At 43.6% G+C, this 13465-nt stretch overlaps 1 pseudogene; it reads right to left on the bottom strand.

Annotated features, from left to right (window-relative positions):
* LOC102876896 overlaps nt 1-13465 on the bottom strand; it is a 165462-nt pseudogene that overhangs the window by 17426 nt on the left and 134571 nt on the right.

The following is a 13465-nucleotide window of genomic DNA, read 5'->3' as shown; positions in this document are numbered from 1 at the left end:
GTACACCCTTCCCAATTTTGAACCATGCAGTGTTTCCTTGCTCTGTTCTGATGACTGCCTCTTGGTTCAAGTATAGGTTTTGCATTAGCACAATCAGTCTGGAAATAATGACTTTTTTTAAAAAAAACAGTTGTATTAAAAGAAAAAGAGTTGTATTGGGAAAATCTGCTGTCAAGGCCATCTTCAGACTGCTAAAGAGCAATAATGTCAGTCTAAAGACTAAGGTGCACCTAGTCCAAGCCATCCTATGGTCTTCCCAATCCCTTGCTATGCATCTGAAAACTGGGACATTTCTAAAGTGGCAGAAGAATCAATGCCTTTGAGTTGTAGTTTTAGAGAACACTGAACATCCTATGTATTTCCAAGAGAACAAACAAGTCTGTTCTGTAAAAACTAGGTTGCTCCTTGGAGGTAAGGATGGTGAAACTCCATGTCACATATTTTGGGCAAGCTGTCAAGAGAAACCAGTCCCTGGAGAAGGACACCATGCTTGGAAGGGTTTGACGAGATGGACTGACACAGTGACGGTAGCAATGAGAGCAGGTGTGTTGGCAATGGTGAAGTCAGCTCAGGATAATGCAAGGTTCAGAGCCACTGTTCACAAAGTTGCTATGAGTTGTAGTCTACTTGATGGCATATAGCAAAAAAGCAGCAGGTTCATCACAGCATTAGTCAGAGTTGCAAGAAAATGGAAAGAGCCCAAGTGTCCATCAACGAATGAACAGAGAAATTGTGGCACATTCATACAATGAAATATTATGCGGTGAAAAAACAACAAATTCTTCAAATACTACACAAAATGGTCAAGTCTAGAGAGTGTTATGCAGAATAAAAGAACTTAATTACAAAAAGGCAAATATTCCATAAGATTGCTGTGATAATAGGAGGGTAACCATGGGGTGAGAGGGAGGAGACCAGAAAGAGAATATACAATGAACATTGTAAAGGACCAAGGGAGGATCAGCCTGAAAAGAACTGGCATAAAACCAAGATGTCTAGGGAGCTCTGGTGGCCTACTGGCAAGAAGCTGCACTGTAATCCCAAAGGCATGCAGTTTGAATCCACCAGATGCTCTGCTGGATAAGGAGGAGTAATCTCCTCCTGTGCCAGTCAGATTTGATTTGACAGTACACAACAAGAAAAAACAAAAACCAAAACAAAACCCCCAACATGGCTATTGCAATGAGCATATACTTAAGAGAAATTATCAGTAAAAACGGAGAAATTTAAAACAAAGAATTATTTGGGGGTTTAAAATTTGTTGAACTAGAGAGATTCAATAGAAGAAGGAAGAATCTACAAACTGGGTAACTCATATCACTACACAAAAGGGAGGGGTCGGGAGGGAAGAAAGAGGCAGAAGGAGGGGGAAATCACTAGGCCAGCAGAGATGGATGCAATGGAGTGAAAACAGCATTGATCCATAGTAATTGATGATATAAAACACAGTGTCTATGACTGAAAACAATGTATAAATAATATATATGAATAACTACATGCAAATAGGGTCTCTCTGGAGACTAAGGTGCATCTGATACAGGCCATGGTCTTTGCAATCACTTGTTATGCATCAGAGAGTTGGATAATGACTAGGGAGGACAGAAGGAAAATTGATGCCTTTGAGCTTGGGTGCTGGAGAAGAGTATTGACGGTACCATGGATTGCTAAGAAACCAAACAGATTCATCCTAGAGAGGGTTAAACCAGGCTGCTCCTTGGACACAAAGATTCTGAGGCTTTGTCTGATGTACTTTGGTCATGTTGTAAGGAGAGACTGGTCCTTGGAGAAGGACATCATGCTTGGGAGGGTGGAGGGACAGCGCAGGAGGGGAAGGCCCTCTAGGAGGTGAATTGATTTGGTGACTGGGGTAATTGGGATGGGTGTGTCGGAGACAGTGAATTGGCACAGCACAGAGCAGAGTTTAGGGCTGTTGTACATAGAGTCGCTATGAGTCGCAAGTGACTCGATGGCACATAACAACAATAGCATGCATGCAAATAAATTTTAAAAAGACACCACAGAGACCATTAAAAAAATCTGTGGGTTTTTTTTTTTAAATTAGAATGATACTGGCAAATTTTTTCCACCTTGCTTGTTCCATTTAACATTATTTGATGGACACTACAAGTTGTGACTGACATTGAGAAGAGTGGGAATCCCAGAGCACTTGACTATGCTCATGTGGAACCCTGAAGAACACTGAACAGATACATCTTGGAGATGGTGCAGGTGGAGTGCTCTTGGGAGGCAAGAATACTGTGGACATGTTGCTAGGAGGTGCTATGTCTTGGAGAAGGACATGATGTTGGGAAGAGTGGAGGGTCAGTGAAGGAGAGGAAGACCCTCAACTAGGTGAACTGACAGGTGACTACTGCAATGGGCTCTTGTGTGTCAGGAAGTATGAGGATGGTGCAGGATAGTACTAAGTTCAGATCTTCTGTTCATAGGGTTGCTATGAATCATACTCGACTCAACAGCACCTAGTAACAACAACTTTATAAGAACATGTAGATCAAAACACCTTTTGATAGTTGTATCATTTAGCATTCTATTTGGTGCCTTTGAATTATGGCGTTGGCAGATACTGCCAGAAATAAGAAAAAAAAAGCAAAAAAACCCACAAAAAACAGATACTGCCAGAAGAACAATCACAGCTGTCAGTCTAGTGCCTGACCCAGGCCATGGTCTTAACAATTATTTGCTATGCATTACTTGCTGGACAGTGACTTAGGATGATAGAAGAATCAGTGCCTTTGAGTTGTGGTGCTAAGGAGAGTATTGAATATACCATGGGCTGCTAAGAGAATAAAAAGGTCTGTCCTGGAGAGGGTGAAACCAGGCCACTTCTTGGAGGCACGGATTTTGAGGCTTCGTCTAACATACTTTGGGCATGTTTCCAGGAGGGACAGACAAGTGCTTGGAGAGGGACATCATGCTTGGAAGGGTGGAGCGACAGCTCAAGAGAGGAAGATCGTGGATGAGATGGATTGATTCAGTGACTGGGATAGTGGGGGTAGGTGTGTCAGAGATGATGAAACTGGCTCAGGATAGAGCAGGATTCAGAGCTGTTGTATATAGGGTTGTTATGAGTTGGAGTTGATTCAATGGCACATAACAGCAACAAACAATTTTTTTAGGAGATTGAAAAAAATGGTCTAAAATTCCTTATATCCAGGCCTCCCTTGCACTCATCAAAACCACTACTCTGCATCTCTTGCTGTTCAGTCCTGATAAAGAAGCAGGCTGGCACACTTCTTAAGGTCAAACTATAGTTTTTACCCTCGCTTGAAACCTTCCCACCCCTTAATTGGGTACTGAAACGTTGAAAGGCTTTCCCAAATGTTGCCCTCTTTTATAGTTCCCTCTCCTTTATCTTGTTTATCTACACATTTCAGTTGTTGTTGTTGTTGTTATGTGCCGTCGAGTCGTTTGCGACTCATAGTGACCCTATGCACAACAGCCCTAAACCCTGCTCTATCCTGCACAAACCGCACCGCCTCTGACACACCCATCCCGATTACCCCAGTCACCAAATCAATCCACCTCATAGAGGGTCTTCCCCTCCTGCGCTGTCCCTCCACCCTCCCAAGCATGATGTCCCTCTCCAAGGATCCGTCCCTCCTGGCAACACGTCCAAAGTATGTCAGACGAAGCCCCAGAATCCTTGCCTCCAAGGAGTAGCTTGGTTTAATCCTCTCCAAGATGAATCTGTTTGTTTCAGAGGCTCCTTTATTATTTTTTACTAGTCTGTCCTTGCTCCCTTATTTTACACATTCCAGAGACTCTGGTAGTTTATCACGTCAGTTAACAATTTGTTTCTTTTGGGTCAACTTGTGACTTATTATCCCAGCTCTGGTGGCCTAGTGGCAAGGAGCTGTGCTGTAATGATGAAGGCACGTGGTTCGAGGCTCTGTGGGAGAAGAATGGGCGATTAATTGCCTCTGAAAACCTGCCAGAGGGTCACCTATGGGTCGGTTCTGACTCTATGGTTAACAACAACAAAAATAATTCTGAAGATGGACCACTCTATTTCTTACAACCTCGAGCTTCCCTCCATTACTGTCCTCTCGAACTCCCCTAGCCTCTTCTTTATCTTTCCTTCCTCCATTTTCACCAAAGTACTTGCTGCTTCTCCAAGCACTCCTGGTACTGCTGGTACACCCCTTCCCCACCACCCCTGTCCAAGGCCTGTGAGTTAGTCCTGATGCCACAAATCTTTATCTATTCTCCATGCTCTACCAGCTTTCCTCCCTTCCCTTCTCCAAAGCCTCAGCAAAAGCCTTTTTCCAGCTGCTTTCTCTTTTTCTGTCCACACCTGCTTGGGTGCCATTTTTGGCCCATGTCTCTCCCCTACTTCAGTGCCTGTGTTGAAGTGGCCCCCTCTGAAAAAGTAGCAGGAAAAGAAGGTATTGTTATGGTTCATGTTCCTTTTTCTCTCATTGGCTTCTTTGATGTTAACCAAAGAATTGGCTTATTTCCAAAAGATCCTACCTCTTATATTAAAAATTTCACAATGTATCCAAATTCTGTAAATAAACTAGTATTATAAGAAAAAAAAGAAGAAAAAAAAATTCAGTACCTCACCCAATCTTGTAAACTAATCTGGCATGACCTCTATGTTGTCCTTTCTTCCTCCTTCACCCAAGAAGATACAAATCATATCAAAAGACACTAGCTCAAGCACATGCCAACATGATTCATTACCAGGCTCCTACACAGCCTAACCAGAACCCCCACTAAAATTACCAAGACAGGCCCCCTAAATGCCACCACACAGATATGTGCCTCATTGTGGGACTTATAAAGGGTCCCAATAAAAAAAAAAAAACATCCCTCCTTTCTCTCTCACTTAACCAAAGCCATGAAAAAGTATAGCAATCTAGATCCAGTTACCCCAGAAGAAACTACTATTTTAAATCTCCAGTTTATCACCCAATCCACTCTTAAAATCAGCACAAGCTTCAACAGCTTGCGGACAGCCCTCGACCATCATAATGAGAGATTCTCAATTTAGCCTCTAATGTTTTAAATAATCATAATTTGAAAAGTAAATGAAGCAGGCAGAGTTTCAAATGCTTGTCTCTGCCATCAGGGACCTTGCAGGCTCTTGTGTCTGTAGCTCTACCCAGAAATCTTTGACAATGAAGGCCACTAACCTAAGCATTGCCCTAACCCAGGCAAGTCACCCAGGTTGGTCATGGCCCCTCTGAGGAGGGCCCTACTGCAAGTTAGACCCAGTAAGTACAGCCCCCATCCCTTTCTGAGCTGGCCAAACTTTCCTACTCAAATCTCATTGGCTTTGCTGCTGAAGACTGCAGGTGCCCTGAATCAGATGCCTTAGAGACTACCATCTCTCTCTCTTTTTACTTGTGTGCCGTCAAATTGGATCCAACTGGTACAGGAGGAGATTGCCCCTCCTCCAGCGGAGCATCTGATGGATTCAAATCGTGTGACTTTGGGATTGCAGTGCAACTTCTTAACACTAGGCCATCAGAGCTCCCTTGTGACTACCGTCTCTTCATCCAAGCCAAGGGTAACCCTGATGGACAGGTAAGCCAGTAATCCTACTCAATACTGAAGACACACCAAACCCTCCTATATCTCTGTTGTAGGGATTGATGGGAAAGTCTCCAGCTCCTGGACTACTCCTTAACTCCAATGTTCAGTACACACTTTCCTCTTCTCCCATTCCTTCCTGGTTCTGCTCTCATGTCCCACTCCTCTCCTGAGCAGAACATACTCACTGAAGTCCGTATTGCTCTCCACTTGCCCGCCACTCACCACACTGTCCCCTCAAAGACTCAATCAGCACACTTTTACCTGTCCAGCTCTTCTATTTTTCTCCTATATCTCCAACGACCCTACACTAAGCCTGCAGCATCCTTTTCCTCCATTTAGGAGTGGCATCCACTTCCTAAATGAAATGAATCTGGAAATTATGAACTTTGAGAAATGGTGACAGTTAGAGAAAGAATTCAGGCCTTTTGTTCATAGGGTCACCATGAGTCATGCCAATCAACAACAACATTATCAATCCTGTTGTCTGCAATAAATCTATACTTTCTGTAGCAAAGCACCATACCCCTGTCCATTGTTGTTGTTATGTGCTGTCAAACTGACTACGACTCATAGCAACCTTATACGCAATAGCTCTAAACCCTGCTCTATTCTGAGCCAGTCTCACTGTTTCTGACACACTTACCCTCATTACCCCACTTACTGTGTCAATCCATCTCATCCAGGGTCTTCCTCTCCTGTGCTGTCCTTCCTCCCTTCCAAGCATGACGTCTTTCTCCATGGTCCCTCCTGGTTACATGCCCAAAGTATGTGAGATGAAGCCTCCAGGGAGCAGCTTGGTTTCGCCTTGCCCATATTACCCTTATAAACCCCATCCAGTTCCAATTTCTGAAACAGTATCCAAGCCCTCAAGTAGTGATCATAAGCCTATTATTCCTTGCCTTCTAATCAATTAGATACTGCACCCAACTCACTCCCTCATTAATGTACCCATTCTTCTTGTCCCAAAAAACAGATGGAACCCATCATCTCGTCCAAGATCTCATAACTGTGTTCAGTAGTTTCTAACCCATACACTTTACTTCTCTCAGTCCCCTCCAATCCCACTCACTTTTCTATCCCAGACTTAAAAGATGCCTATTTCATTATTCCTTTACACCCTGACTCTGAAAATCTCTTTGCCTTCATGTAGGAGGAACCTGATACCCACCTCTCATATCAGCTCACATGTTGTGTACTGCCTCAAGGTTTCAGAGATAGTACCCACTTTTCCTGATAGGCCTTTGCCTGTGACCTTTGCATTCTGTCCCTAAAACCGTCCACTCTCCTTCAATATGTTTATGATCTGATTTTGTGTAGCCTCTTCCAAAAGAACTGCAATGTCCATACCATATCTCTCTTAAATATTTTAGCAAAACAAGGGTATCATGTCTCCCCGCAAAACAGTGCAAATACGTATGTCCTCTGTCAGCCACCTCGGCCTATCCCTTACCCCACAAACTGAGAGCTCACCACTGACTGCATATTCCTCCTCCAGGCCCTTCTACTCGGCAAACCAAACAAAACCCTCTCTCTTTCCTGGGACTGGTGGGACACTTTAGGCTCTAGGTTCTCTCCTTCGCTCCGCTTGCCAAAACACTACACCAAAGGGCTAAAGTCCCCCTCCTTTAACTCTGCACATCCTACTAGCCAACCTTTTCACCCCTTCCAAAAAGCTCCTGTCCTTCCTCTTACAGATCTTACTAAGTCTTTCTCTTCTATACCTACAAGAGATGTGGAATTGCTCTGAGCCTTCTAACTCAGCCCAAAAGGCTCAGCCTCTGTCCCTGACCTCTCTAAACAACTCGGACACACTGTTCTCGAATAGCTTACTTGTCTCTGAGCGTTAGCAGCATCTGCTGTCCTCGCCCTTAAAAATATAAAAAAGACTTTCCTTCCCTGCAAGCCTAATCGTTTATTCAACCCATACCACCAAAGTTATGTTAGCTCACTACTGCATGCTGAGCCTTATCTCCACCCCACGGCTCACCCCTGCTATAAATGACTCTCTCATCAACAAACGTCTTCAAACTGCCAGGCTCCTGCAAAAGGCAGCCACCATTCAATGCAGAAGCCATGAAGCTCCAAACAACCCTCTATCAGTGAGACATGTCTTAGCAGACCAAGCAGCCAAAAAAGTGGCCCTGCGACCAGTGCAAAGTCAGTTTTTGTCCTTGTTCTTGTTCTCTTTATTCCTCAAAAGAATAACAAAATTTACAATCTCAAAACCTCCAGAATCAAAACCCATAGTATGTTAAGAAACAGTGTTTTGTTCTTCTTTACTCTGAAACAACCTCCATTCTCCAAAGTCTCCACAACTCATTTCATGTTGGTTACAAACATCTCTTACAATTTCTCTGTCCTCTTCTCACTTGCCCTAACCTTTCCAGCTGTGTTTGAGAAGTTACCCAGTGCTGGTCTATCTGCTGCTCAGTGTCACCCCACGGCTCTCTCTGTTCATAGCCTTTTCCTACCCACCAGCACAGGGTTCAAATGCCAGGACAAGATTGGCAAGTATATATTTCCCTCACATGCTGCCTGATAAACAGCTCCACTATCTTTTAGTTTTTGTCTGTACATTCTTCAGTTGGGAAGAAGCGTGTCCAACATCTTCAGACAGTGTAGATACCATCACATAAACTTTCATCATGCATATAATCCCTTATTTTGGTCCCCCTGCATCCATTCAGTCTGACAACGTGCCTGCTTTTATCAGCCAAATTACTCAATTATTTTTATTAATTTTTTGGTGTGTGTGTGTACTGTCAAATTGGATCTGACTGGTATAGGCAGAGATTGGCCCTCCTTCTCCAGTGGAGCTTCTGATGGATCCAAATTACTCAAAATGTCTCTATATCTTTGGAAATAAAGTGGAGTCTCCACACTCCCTACAGTCTTCAGTCCTCAGGTAAAGTAGAAAAGGGCAGATCTGGCCCTAAGGCACAGCTCTCTAAACTTGCTCAAAAAGCCTGTCTGTCTTAGTTAAAAAAACCTCTTCCTCTTGTACTCTGGAGGCCCCACGCCTCCTCCAACCCCCCCCTCCCCCTTCTATATCCCTTTTATAATCGTGGCTGAACTTTCATGGTAAGACCTCCTTCTCTGTCTTACTCCAAACCTTTCCATGATTACCTTCCTTCCTTTTTTTTTTTCTTTCTTTTGAACCGCATCATTTATTGCTCCATTTCTCTTCTTTGGCTGTTCTGGACCTAAAGGTCCTGTTACAGGAATTGTCCAATGTGTGTATGGTGAGGGGGGATAAAAAGAAAGGACTGTGTTTTTACATTCTGGCATTGCTGCTCCCAACACCAAGAATGGCCAAAGGGGTTATGAGATTATACTCAGTTCTCTGTCTTTATTATAAAACTGACCAAATGATGGCTTTGAACAATGGAAGCTCCCATCTCAGCAGACTGCTGAGTACTGATATACTCTTTTAACAGGGCCCAATCTCTCAGGGCTGCTGAAAATGAAGGCAACAGTGGTCCAAACCAAGCCTTCTGGACTGAACTTCTGGCCAGTAGACCAGGCTGAGTGAGCTGTGTCCTCAGTCCATATCACCCGTCCCCCGTGAATGTTCCTCCTAACTTGGTCCAGCAGGCAACAGAGACCACTCCTTTATCAACTGACATGTGGGTGAAATCACAACAAATGGCAAGAAAGAAGTGCCTTGGGTCCACACACAGCCAGATTTGCTGAGGAAACTGGGGGCTCTGGGGATAGTTTTGTAGATCCTGGAAGACGCTGCTCCTATGTTGGTGCCACATAACCTAGCCTGAAAGTATCCTAATACCCAGAGGTCCTATCTGGATTACCAACCTCCCTTCCTTAATCCAAGCACAGTCATTCATCGGTGAGGCAGCAAATGAAGCCATGCCTACCTCTTCCAATATCTGTCTTCTCAACACAATTGTCTTACAGTTACAGTAGTGTTCATCTGCCAATCCAACCCTCAAAAACAAAACAAAAAACCAACAAAAAACCACCCAAAACTGCAACCAAAGTTCACTGGCCCTTATACCATTATCCTCAGCACTCCATCTGCAGTTAAGAGTTCAAGGACTTCCTCACTGGATCCACTACACTATAATCAAGCTCATTCTAGGAGTCGTTTCAACACTAAGCACTGGCAGGTAAGTAGCCATCTGAACCATTTCCACTGCCAAGCTTAAATGAACTCAGACATCAGTATAACTCCCCTCACCATGATTCTATTACTGTTGGACACCACTCTATTTTCTATAGTATACCCTCCAAATTGTCATGAATGTTATCAGCCTTTCAATAGCTGATACACCAGAAGGGTGGTTACAGTGAAAGGGTGGTACAATCCTTCACTTACCATTGCCATGTAAAAAAAGTCTTGCTGTGCTCGCTTCGGCAGCACATATACTAAAATTGGAATGATACAGAGAAGATTAGCATGACCCCTGCGCAAGGATGACACGCAAATTCGTGAAGCGTTCCATATTTAAAAAAAAAAGTCTTGCTATGTCACTAATCCCTACATGACCTACTCCCATCTAAGCAAGGTAGAAACCAATCTTAGGAATACTAGCCTACAATGGACTACCCCTGACAGATTCTTTTGGGTATCCGGACTCACATTCTTACCCACTGCCTCATAATTGGCATGGTACTTGTTTCTTTAGCACAATTAAACCTAAATTCTTTCTACTCCTCAAACAGTCAACAGTGCACTAGGAGTCCTTGTATATGATGACCTGCACAGGAAGAAAGTCTTTACGGTAAACTGTCAAACAGTCCAGACAATGCTTCTGCTCTAAGGAAAGAATGAATATCATCCTGTCTCCCCGGATTACTCCAAAAATGATTTTTCTCTTTCAAGGTGCCCACGCCTCCCCCTGTGTCATGCCTGAAGCAGTTAATAAGAAAGTCACCCTGTCACCTCCTTTTTCCTATCCTCATAACCTAAAAGATAGGAATGTAAAAGCCTTCCCTTGAGCTTGAAAGCCTGGGAGATGAATCCCCTCTCCCACCCTATAGCCTGCCCTGAGGTCCAAAGCTGGCCAGAAGACAAGTAGGTCCTAAGGCTGGAAGAGGAGCTGGCCTAAATAATACCTAGCTGCTTGATCAAATGGCATTTCCTGATGACTACAAGGACCCCTGCCCTGCACTTTGTCTATGCTCATGCCATTTTTGGCCTCAGCCCACCTAAACGTAGGCAACGCATTAAACAGCAAACGGCTACATACAAACTCCAGTCTTATTTGTTAGTATGTTTTTTGAGTTTGAATTATTCAAGGGACTGGAACAAGAACCTTTCTTTTTTTTTTTTTTTCCTTTTGGTTAGGGTTTTTTTTTTTTTTTCTATAATTATATTTTATTAATTTTCATAAACATTTACAGAGATTTTGGGCTTCCACTCATTCATTGTTGCACTATTCTCTTTACCCTCCTCCCAGTTTGTTCTTGTCCAAATGCCACAGTGCTTGTCAAAGCCAGTTCTGATTAATCTTCTTTGTCAGTGTATCCTTTGCCATTCCCTATCACTCCTCCCTGAGAGAGACTTCACCCTGAGTCATAAGGAAAAGGGGACGGCGTATTCTCTTAGCTACTTCCTGCTGAAAAGGGACGCTGTGGGTTTCAGGGTGAAGATCTTCTCTCACTACTCTAAAGGGCCCCTTTGGCAGTAGGAAACACATAGACTATTATGGAGATTGATTTTGGAATTCAGATGCACTCTTATTGATTGTGCTTGGTTGTACATGTACATATCCTTCAAGATGTATCATGGGGGTGTTGCAACCTAGAAGACACAAATTTGACTAACAAGTTATAAGTACATGAGTCCAAAAATTATGGAAAAGTAAAAGAAAAGATTCTTTCATTGTTTTACAAACCCTCCCCAAGGTCCCCTCCACCATGCAGCCCTCGCCCTAGTCTCCTGTGATGACAGAAATACCCAGTTACATCTCTCTTTTAGACGGTTCTCTCCCTCCTCTGCTTCAGTGCAACAAGAACCTTTCAATTGACACTTGGGTTGTTTCTGACTCTTTGCTATTATAAACAAAGTGAATCTATCTGTTCATATCACAGCTTATTTCTTTAGGATATATAGCTGGTAACGGGATTGCTGGATCAGATGAGGTTCCTGTTCCCAGCTTTCTAGGAAAGAGCCAAACTGCTTTTCAGAGTGGTTGCATCATTTTACATTTTCATCAACAGTAAATGAAAATACTCACAGATTTTAATGCACTCATCTATGCGCAGTTTCTTGGTATTACACAATTTCTGGAATCCAAAGTTGTAAAATAAGTTGAAGAAGGCCATCCCCAGGCAATAGCCTGGAAATAGTAGATATCGTCCAAGGACTTGGAGATGAGTTGGTATTCTAGAGTAGCAAGGAGAATACAATGTATAAATTTTCCTCTCCTGACCCACCTTTCCTCTTTATCTGGGCTCTGTCATCACAGCATTACATTCCCAGGACTCCAGGCCAGACACCTGGTCTACCTGAGGCCTGGTTTTCTTTTATCTTTGACAATCATCATTCAGCATCTTAGTGGATTTGCTTTTGTCAGTGTCTCTTGATCTGTCACTTCATTTCAATTTCTATTATTTATGTATGAGAATCAGAAAGAAAAAAGGAAGGTGTGTTTAGAAACTCTGTAGTAATTCACCCCTGTGACTCAACTTCCAGGCAAATAATAGATGGGCTTGTAAGGGGAACAAAAACACTAAAAAGGATGGTATTTCTTAGAAAAACCAATCATTGTAGATCAAGGACACCATTTCCCCCAGAGATAAAGCTCAGAAGGCAGAAAGGAGCAGAAAAGAACAATGCATGGAAAGAAGAAACAGAGAGAACAAGTGGGAAGAATGTACAATGTGGGGACTGTAATCAACATAATAAAACAAAATGCTGGATGCTATGGTGGCCTAGTGGCAAGAAGCTGAACTGCAATCCCAGAGGCGCGTGGTTCGAATCCACCAAATGCTCTGCTAGAGAAGGATGGGAAACCTCGTCTTGTACTAGTCAGATCTGATTTGATAATACACACAAAAAATAACAAAATTAAATTAAAACAAAATATGCATGAACTACTGAGCAGAAAACCAACTGGCCCTGTACACCTCTTGTGACCACCCACACCAAGCATGTCTAGTTGGTCAGTGGCACCCACATGGCCATCTTCTGGTTCTCTGCCCTGCTGGAGGATCTCATCATCCTCCTGGTACCCAGTTTGCTGCTGCTGGTGTGGCTGGCATACCTTTTCTCATCTTTCCTGGTTCTCAGCAAAATGTTAAAAATAAAAAGACCAAGCTGCATGAGGTGGACATGGGGGGTGCAGAGCACCACTTGTGCGGCAGCAGCTCTTGCGTTGCCTGGGGTTTCTGGGCCTCACCTTTCTTACTGGTGACGGAGACAACAATGAAGGGCCCGATGCTGAGGAAGGTGAGTATGATGATGAGCTTTACGAAGGTATTGCTGGCGTTGGTGAAGCAGAAGCTGATCAGGTAGATGAGGGGGATGATGGCCCAGCCATAAAGCATCTGTGTCAGGAGGCTGGCCAGGATGTTCTTGGGGTGTATGAAGGCTTCTTCTTTGTAGTAGAAGAACACCACCTAGGAGGGCAGGACAGGTTATGACCTGGGGAGAGGGACCACTGCATTCTACAGAAGACTGTAGCAACACTAACTCCCTCTGTTCTCCTGTCCATCGGGGTCAGAGGACCCAGCCTGCACCTGGAAACCAGGAGGCCCCTGATGGTGAAATAAAGGGGTCCAGAGATGCTTTGATAATGGCCCCAAGGGACTGGTTGTGTGTAAAAGAACCGGAGACCACTCAACTGTGAGTGGATTCTCAGCAGAACTTGGTGAGCTATCACCTCTTTTCTTTTTTACTTCACTGGGGAGAAGGTAGTTTCTTACTAGCTGAGATCGTGTA

Source organism: Elephantulus edwardii, unplaced genomic scaffold (assembly GCF_000299155.1).
Source record: "Elephantulus edwardii isolate Elephantulus edwardi_28Jun2011 unplaced genomic scaffold, EleEdw1.0 scaffold00132, whole genome shotgun sequence".
NCBI classification, from domain to species: Eukaryota; Metazoa; Chordata; class Mammalia; order Macroscelidea; family Macroscelididae; genus Elephantulus; species Elephantulus edwardii.
The sequence above is the reverse complement of the archived record's forward strand: the minus strand, read 5'-3'. Positions and strand labels throughout refer to the sequence as shown.